The sequence below is a fragment of the Alligator sinensis genome, unplaced genomic scaffold (genome assembly GCF_000455745.1).
Source record: "Alligator sinensis unplaced genomic scaffold, ASM45574v1 scaffold169_2, whole genome shotgun sequence".
NCBI classification, from domain to species: domain Eukaryota; kingdom Metazoa; phylum Chordata; order Crocodylia; family Alligatoridae; genus Alligator; species Alligator sinensis.
This window is the reverse complement of record NW_005842077.1, coordinates 1,079,630-1,088,441: the sequence shown is the minus strand read 5'-3', so window position 1 is coordinate 1,088,441 and position 8,812 is coordinate 1,079,630.

Genomic DNA, 8,812 nt, shown 5'->3' with positions numbered 1-8,812 from the left:
CGGTGCCAGGGACCCCCGGGACGCCCAGCTGGGCGCGGGGGCATCACCCTCCACTCACAGAGGGGCGATTCAGGCCAGCAATGCGGCTGCAGCTGGTTCTTTATTCCCCAGGTCTTTATTCCGGGTCCCGGGTCCCTTTCCCAAAGCCAATCCGTGCCCCGCGCGAGCCACGAACGAGACAGGCTGGGGAGCCCGAAATCCCTCAGCGATGTGTGCTCACTCCTGGGGACGGACAGCGGTGATGGCACCCACCCGAAAAGGATTTTTACCCCGTCATCCCAGCCCGTCTTAGCTCCTTGTTCGGGGCGATGCGCTGGATCCACGATGTTATTGCACTTTTTTTTTTTAATGAGTAAATAGACACTTCGCAGGCAAGTCTAACTCTTCAGCCTGGCCTGGTCATGACTAACAACCTTGTCTTGTGTAAGGATTTCCTCTGAAAAAAGAAACCCTGAATAAGGAACCGACTTCAGTCTCATAGGCCCGGATATCTTAGGGTGGGGGGGACCCAGGGTGGGATGGACTCGGAGAAGCTTTCCCATGCAAGACCATCTTCCTCAGGTCTTGCCTTCAAAGGCTCATACAGCTCCACCCCAGCTATGCAGTCTGCCCAGCCAAAGAGACCACCCTCAGAAACCCTTGCCTCCATGGGCAGGTCTAAGATTTTGGGAAAGTGGGTGCCAGTACATCATCACCTATGACACAATGCATATTTTTTTTTCTCCAGTGAGAGAGAAACCAGATGCTTTCCTAATAAGAAGGGAGACTGGGGGACTGTTAGCAGAACTGAAACGGTAGGAGCAACAGTTATATCTTTTTTAGGAGGGATCAAATGGGCAAAAAGGATGGGGGGCGGGATTTGTATTCTGTCAAAAAGTGGCATTACCTGTTCCCAAGTCTCAAAAACAAATGATCTTAAAAGCTGATGGGTCACTGTTTTAACAGATAAGTCTCACAATGAGATACTAGTTGATGTCTGCTACAGACCACCAAATCACACTAGAGAATATGATGATCAGCTCCTTAAGGACCCACCTATAATGTGCAGGGGGGGGATAGTCTTCTCGTGGATTTTAGTCTGAGTGACATTTGCTGCATACTACAACTTTGCTTCATACTACAACATTTGCTTCATACTACAACATTTTGGTTTTTCTAAGTATTATAGATAACACTTTTTGAGTTAGAAATTGGTGCATCCAACACAGGGGAATTTTATATTAGACCTTATCTTGACAGATAAAAAGGAATTGATCACAAAACTAAAAATTAGTGGTCACTTAGGCACAAAGGATCGTGACTTGATTACATTTGTTATGGGTAAACAGAATTAAGTCCAAACTAGTAATATACATACTTTAAAAGAACCTATTTCAGAAAGGTAAAAACTGATATGCTAAGTCAGTTAGGAGAACAAATTTAGACAGAAAAATATGGTTTATAACTGGTCACTGTTTAAGAACATTTTACTGGATGCCCTCACAAATATAATAATCCCACAACTAAGAAAGAAGAATACACTGATTAAAAGTAATCTTGGCTTAAAGGAAAAGCAGGTATTAAAAAAAAAACGCACTTCAATAATATATGTAACAAATTGAAGACACCGAATTGTAGAAATGGGTAAGTGAATCAGAAAGATACAAAGGGAATTATATGGTTAGCAAAGACAATAAAAAAGCATTATTTGAAGTATACTAGAAAGAAAAAATACTTTAAAAATGGTTTGGGTCCATTACTTGAAGAAAATGGTAGAATTGTCAGTGATCATCCATTTTTTTCTGCACTTCCTTGATAAATACATCTGGTCTGTATTAGAGAAAAAGTCAGAGGATGCAGTTGTATCGTAAAATGATGATAGACTTTTTATTCTCACAGTAAGGTGGATGTTAAGTTGTAAATGACTAAAGCTAGCCTAAAAGCTTGCTCAACAGCTCTCCCAACTATACAGCTGACCTAATAAAAAAAGATAGCACAAAAAAATCCTTGCCTCATACATCTCCTGGTCCATCACAGCTACAACAACACTCCAACCCTATTACAAGAGCTAGACATTTTTAAATTAGCAGATTCAGATAACTTGTAAGGAAGAGTTTTGACCAAGTTGACTAAGGAGCTCTCTGGACTGTTCCTACTAATTCTGAATAAGTCTTGGAACCACAGGGAAGTTACAGAAGACTGGAAGGAAGTCAAAGAGGTGTCATATTTTAAAAAGGTAAATGTGGTGATGTGGTTAATTATAGGCCTACTATAATGTCATAGATCTCCTTGGAAAACCAATGAAACAACAGATGTTAAACTCAGTAAACAAAGAATTAAAAGAGGATATATACTCCATATGAATTTGTGTTAACAGAAAATAGATCCTAGAAAACTGATGTGATATCTTTTTGTTGAGATTGCAATTTTGATTGAAAAAGATAATATTATTGATGTCACATAATTAGGCTTCTGTAAGGTATGCAACTTAGTATAACAAGGTAGTCTGCATAGGCCACTATGATAAAAATAATTATTAAATGGATTAAACACAGGTTAGCCCATAGGTCTAAAGATGTAAATGGGGAAATCATCACAAAATGGGATTTTTTCTGTGGGGCTGGCAAGGAGCAGTTTTTGGCCCTACACTGTTTTATGTTTCTATCAATATTCTGGAAGCAGACATTTGAAAAAAAGTCACTGGTGACAAAGCTTGCAGATGACACAAAGGCTGAGGGAGCGTGTAAGCAGGTTAGTAAGCCTGTTGTCTTTTCATAGCCTGGACCTACCCCCAGGGGGCTCTTCTGTTTGTCTTTTCAAAATGCAAACTCAGTCCTTACTCACAAATATAAATCAGAACCACAAAACTGACAGCCCTTTGCTGGGCTAAAGGATAAGCTCTTTTTAGCCTGCCCCTTCCTAGTATCAAGCTTGTCTGGATTCAGTTGGTCTCCTGCTCATGGACTACTTCTTCCCCCTAGCTCAAGCTCCCCGCTTTCTCTCTGCCACCCCTCCCTGGTGCCAAAATCCCAAGCCCCGCACAGTGCATCGGAACTGGGCCATGGCTCTTCCCCCGCATGGCCAGATGAGGTTTGGACCACATCCTCTTTCCTCTCCACAGCTGGGCTGGGGTTTGCCTGAGCCTCCTCCTCACTGGACTGGGCCATGCCCTGCCCCCTGCACAGTTGTTTCCAGGCCAGGCCATGTTTCCATCTCTCTGTATGGGTTCAGGACATGCCCCCTTCCCTCTGCCTGGCCAGGAAGGGGTGGACCATGCCCCTTTCCTCCCATAGGGCTGGGCAGTGCCATCTCCCCTGTGGCGGAGCTGGGTCATGCCTCCTCTACCCCTTGCTGAGCCAGACTGGGGGCAGGCCAAGCCCCTTTTCCCTGTTCAGCTGGAGCAGGGCTGAGCTGCCCCCTGTCCTCTCCCACACAGCCAGATGGGGCTCCACCGTGTATGCTCTGGGTGCCACATTGTGCCCACTAGCTGGATCTGGCCCATGGAAGGACAAGACACTGCGCATCCAGCCTCATGGACAACAAAATTGAGCAAAAAGGATGGGAGGGTGGCGGGGCAGGGGGACTTCTCCCCTGGGAAGGACATGGGAATGATGGTGGGTAGCTAGCTACCTAAACATCAGCTCATAGTGTGCCCCTATAGCCCAAAATCTTGGCTATATAAACAGAAATAGAGTAGAATTTGAGAGGTTATATAACCTCTCTTACTGCAATACTGTGCTAAGTCTGGTGTGCAAAATTCAAGAAGGCTGTGTTGACATGGTAGAAAACATTCTGAGAAAAGTCACAAGAATGATTAAAGATTTGAAAGCATGTCTTTTACAGATAGATTTGAGGAGCTCAATCTGTTTATCTTAAAGGGAATGTTAAGGGATGACTTGATCCCAGGCAATAAGTACCTACTTACATGGGGCATGAAAATTTGACAGCTTTCAGCCTAGCAGGCAAAGATATAATAAGATCTAATAGCTGTAAGTTGAATCTAGAAAAATTCAAGATAGAAATATGACACAGAGTGAGGGGTAATTGACCATTAGAACAATTTACTAAGGATTGTATTGGATTCTCTATCAGTGGCAATTTTAAATATCAAGATTCTACTTTTTTCTAAAAAATATATTCTAATTCAGTCAGAAATTACATCAGTGAAGTCTTACAATCTTTGTGACTCAGAATGTCAGATGAAATGATCACAACGGTTCTTCCTCTGTTCCTAATTTATGAGTATAACACTGAGATTCACAAATGACCCTTTACAGATAGATGTCTGTGCCTACTAGAAACTAATGAAGAGGCACCCATCCAAAGCCATTTGCATGATTAGAGTCATAAAGTTGTTATTTATTGTTGGATTTTCAAAATGTTTCCCTTTAACTTGTCTCCCAGCTGGCAAAAACCTGGAGCACTAATACTTTTTAGTTATAAAATATACCAAAACAGACACACGTACACAGTAATAGTCTTTTTATACACATTCATTAATCTGTAGTAGGAAACACCATCCATGTGTGAAAAAAAATCAATATTTTAAAAAGGTCAGTTGATGAGCTGAGTGACCCACACAAAACAGAAGTAGGCTGCCACTAGGTGGAGGGTGGAGTTGCATGCAGTGTACACAATTGTGTTCACAGTTCCCATATATTTACTACCATCATCACTTTGTCTCAATGCACTTGGTGTCTTAGATGTTGGATCCGTGAAACTCTTAGGCTGACAACACTGACAATGTATTTGCATGTAGACACTGCAGGTGTTTGTTAAGGTAATAAAGTATTACCTGTACATCATGCTAGAAGAGATCATGACTGGAAAAGCAAGTGCTTGAGACCTTTTCACCAGCTCAATTACAAAGAGAATCTGTGAGAACTGAAAAAAGATTCAAATTGCAGATTGACATTTATTGGTAAAATTCTGAAAAACAATGTAATAGGTACTATACAAGCTCTGGCTCTAATTCGTGTGTTAGGGTCTCCTGGATTAAACATTTATAATTCATTTGACTTAGAAGAATAGTGAGAACAAATTACAGAGATACTTAAGAAGTTCAAAGGATCCCTGATGCCAAACAATATGTAACTTACAGAAGGCATGTCTTCAACAGAAAATCAAAGCCATTGTTCATTGATGTAATAGAGAGAGGCAGCAGTTGCTCCATAGTTAAGGATGAAACCGACTTCCATTACAAAGTTGTATTTTAGCATCTTTATAATTGACTCGGAAATTTGTTTCCCCTCAATCTTTTCAGATTCTCTTGGGGTGGGGGAGGTGGGGAAGGGAGAGTTATATACATTGCTGCAAAGTTTGTAGAGAAAAAAGTATACACATACACATATACATACATATACTGAGTCTTTTGTTGCAAAAGTGTGTGTGTGTATAGTCAACAAAAGACTGATATAAATAGATCTCTCTCTCTCTAGATATCTCTCAATTGTTATATCTATCTATCTATCTATCTATCTATCTCAGTCTTTTGTTGACAATATTAGGCTTACTTCTATTCTTGTTCTAGCAACTAGAACAGGAAGGAAACTTCTTAGCAGTGGATGATGTCAATGGGACATTTCTTTTTTAAAATTGATTGTTTTACTTTTCAAAAGTTTATGCAATTGGCTAACTGAAAAACACATTTGTTCAGCAGTATCATGTGCTCATCTGTCTGCATATCCAAATACCGGATCAGTATTTGCAAAATGTGAGGTATTTTGGTGATTATCAGCACAGTTATTTACATGCACAAAATGTTTCTGTATAGCTTAAAAGGTTGGCTGGAAATGTGACTGTTAATGTACTGTCTGTTTACAAATGCAGTTTGGCGAATGTAACAGTCATTAGGCTATGACTCTTGAGTGCACTATCATCCTCTTGCCGAGAGTAACACTGCTTCCTTTCCAAACCACTCAGTGGCCCACATTCTCACCTGCTATATCTTGTTTGAGCAGCGGCTCTGGGTAGTGTTTTTTTGCCTGCACAGCAGTTCTCCAGGCACCTGGCTTCCCCACATAGCTTACTTGAATCATGTCTACCCTTAGACTATCAGGAGTTCACCCCCTGACTCCTTCTACCTCTAGACTATCTCCTCTCCAACCATGAACGATGTGTGCTCCTTGGGCATGGCAACCACCGGCAGGTGGTGGCAGCAGTGGTGTTGGCGGGGGGGAGCAGGGGAGTAGTGAGCAGTGGCTACCCACAGGCGCTGTCATCAGTGGCAGCCAATCACAGGGGGTGCACTGCCAATCTCAGGGGGTGCATGTCACCCCCTATGCGTTGCTAATGTCTCCAACTGACTAGTCCCTTTGGCAAGACCCACAGACTCACAGAAGACTCACAGAAGAAGGTGTGTGTCGCTGGGCACTAAGAAGCGCTTGCTTGTTTAAGGGCACAAGCAGCCTAGCCAGGGAGCTGTGCAGGCTAGGCAGAGCCCCACAGCTGTGGGTTGCTCGAGCAACAGGTGAATAAGGAAATTAACCAGCACCTGCAGGTAGTTAGTTGACTGGAAGGAGGCAGGGCCCTGGACACATATAAGCCCAAAGCTGGGGCTGGCAGGGGTTAGTTCTCTGGCAACTGCCAAGGGAAGGAGCTCCTGTGCAAAGAATTACCCAGAGAGAATTGGTTGCTTGATCTGCTTCCTGCAAGACTAATAAGGCTCTAGGAGCACATAAGGTACCCAGGGCTAGGAGGCACACTATACTAGGGAAGAAATTTGCCTTCCTAAAGGGGCAGAGAAAGGCTTCCATCATTATTGTTATGTTATAGCCATGGGGCTTATATTTATGTTGTTGTCCGAACCAGTAGTTTGGGATGAGGCTGTAAGGGGAGGTATAGAGGCCTCATTAGTGCCCAGAGGGGGCATTCGATCACAAAGAGCCCTGCCATCAGCCGGCTCAGGGCTTGAGTAGTTACAGAGCCTGTAGTGTGTGGAGTGTGTGCAAAGCACAGAGCACACAAAGGGCCAGAGAGCCTGGTGCCAGAAGGGTGCAGCTACATAGGGGCCAGAGAGCCCAATGATAGGAAGAGATTGATCAGAGCTAGTGCCTCAAGAAGGCCTAGCTAGATTAAAGGGACAGAGGCCCCAACAGAGGTAACAATATCCATGTAACACCCACGAGGCATGGGGTGTAGTATAGGGAAGGTTAGATGCCACACATTTAGCCCCTAAGGCTTGAGGTGCCCTGTGTGGCACCGTACTTGAGTGAGGTCCAATGAAGGGCCCAAGGACCAGTGAGTTCTTTTGGGGATCAGCAGACCAGGGCCAAACGAAGGCCCATGGGCAGCCTCCCGAGTCATTATTTACCCATCAAGATGTGGCAGACAAGATAAGAGGGTGCCTTCAGGGCAGAGCTGGTACAGGCGCTGAGCCACCAGGGCATCCCAGCCAACCCTGAGGACCTCAACTCATGAGGGTGTGGTTCTCACTCTGGGCCTGCATCTTTAAAAGTATATCATCCCTTTATACATGATAGGGGTTGAGGTTCCCCATTACAGTATAGACTTTACCAAAGTTTGGATACTCTGAGTGATGCCACTAATTGAATAGGAAACCAAGCAGAAGCACATTTTTATTGTTTATCTTATTTTAAGGAATAATTAAAAAACTTCTGGGAGGAGGTTTTAGGCAGCAAAATGCATAGCAGGTAATATCTGTAAGGGTTCTTTTTGTAGGCATTAAAAATTGTATTGAACATCAGGCAGCTTCACCGTAGATACTTATGTCAGCTGTTGCAGTCTCTCAGAGTCTCATCAGGCAGTCAGCACTAGAGTTAGTGCATAGCTGTAAGCATATTGTTGTATGTTTTGGTGTGCAACAAGAGATTTGACCCTGCAAGGCAGTTAGCAAAACATGCAGCCATCACTTCATTCACAAAAGTCCCAGTGACAAGAATTGGAGTTCTGTCTGTGGAATTGTGGTAAATTACAAATGAATAGATATATAATTGGCAAACGACAGACAAATATCTAAAGCAACTCTGGCAGAAATTATGGCCATTTCTTACATACCAAATAATATATTCAGAAACTAAGAATTGCCACATAGAAATACTGAAAGTGTTCATCATCATTTTTATCTGACTTCACTATGTGCATATATGCTTCTCTTTAAAATAGCTAATGAGAGCTCTATCACACATCTTTACTGATTTTCTTTCAACAAAATTGTGTTGTCCTCTGTATTTTTTTTGTAGAACCGCTCACTCAGCCACACATTCTCCCTGTCTCAGACACACAAACCTGTCCTATATCCTTTTCCCAGTAAAGTTTACAGTATTTTTGTGTTGTTAAAATCTGTCCTGAGAGCCACATCCCAGTACACAATATTGTATTTTTGCAGAGTAGATTCCTCAAAACTATCTTCAGTGTAGTGTTCAAAGACACCAGTACAACATACTACTGACCTTCTGTAGCAGAAGTCTGTGGCCAAATTTGCTAGTAAGGGGCTCAGTAGGACAAAGTATTAGGTACAACCAATTCCTGTTAGGATTAGTGACAGTGAATGGTTCTGAGCTATTTGCTCAGATCACTCCCAACTGAGTGTAGCAGGAAGATGGGTACCTTAGGGAAGAAGCATAGTGAACAAGCCAACAAACAAAAAGACTAACCTTCCCTTTCTCCCGACAAAGAAACACCCTCAAAGAAATAGAAGATGTCAAAAAGAGTAAATAATGAGCCAACAGATCACATTTGATAGGACCATCATAAAGAGTGTTCCATTAAAAAAGGTGGGGAATTTCTGGTGTATGTAGAAGAGCCCCACTTTTTCAGTATCAGGAAAGTACAGCTTGGATGTAAAAGAGATTTTTAACTTGAAAGGCAACTG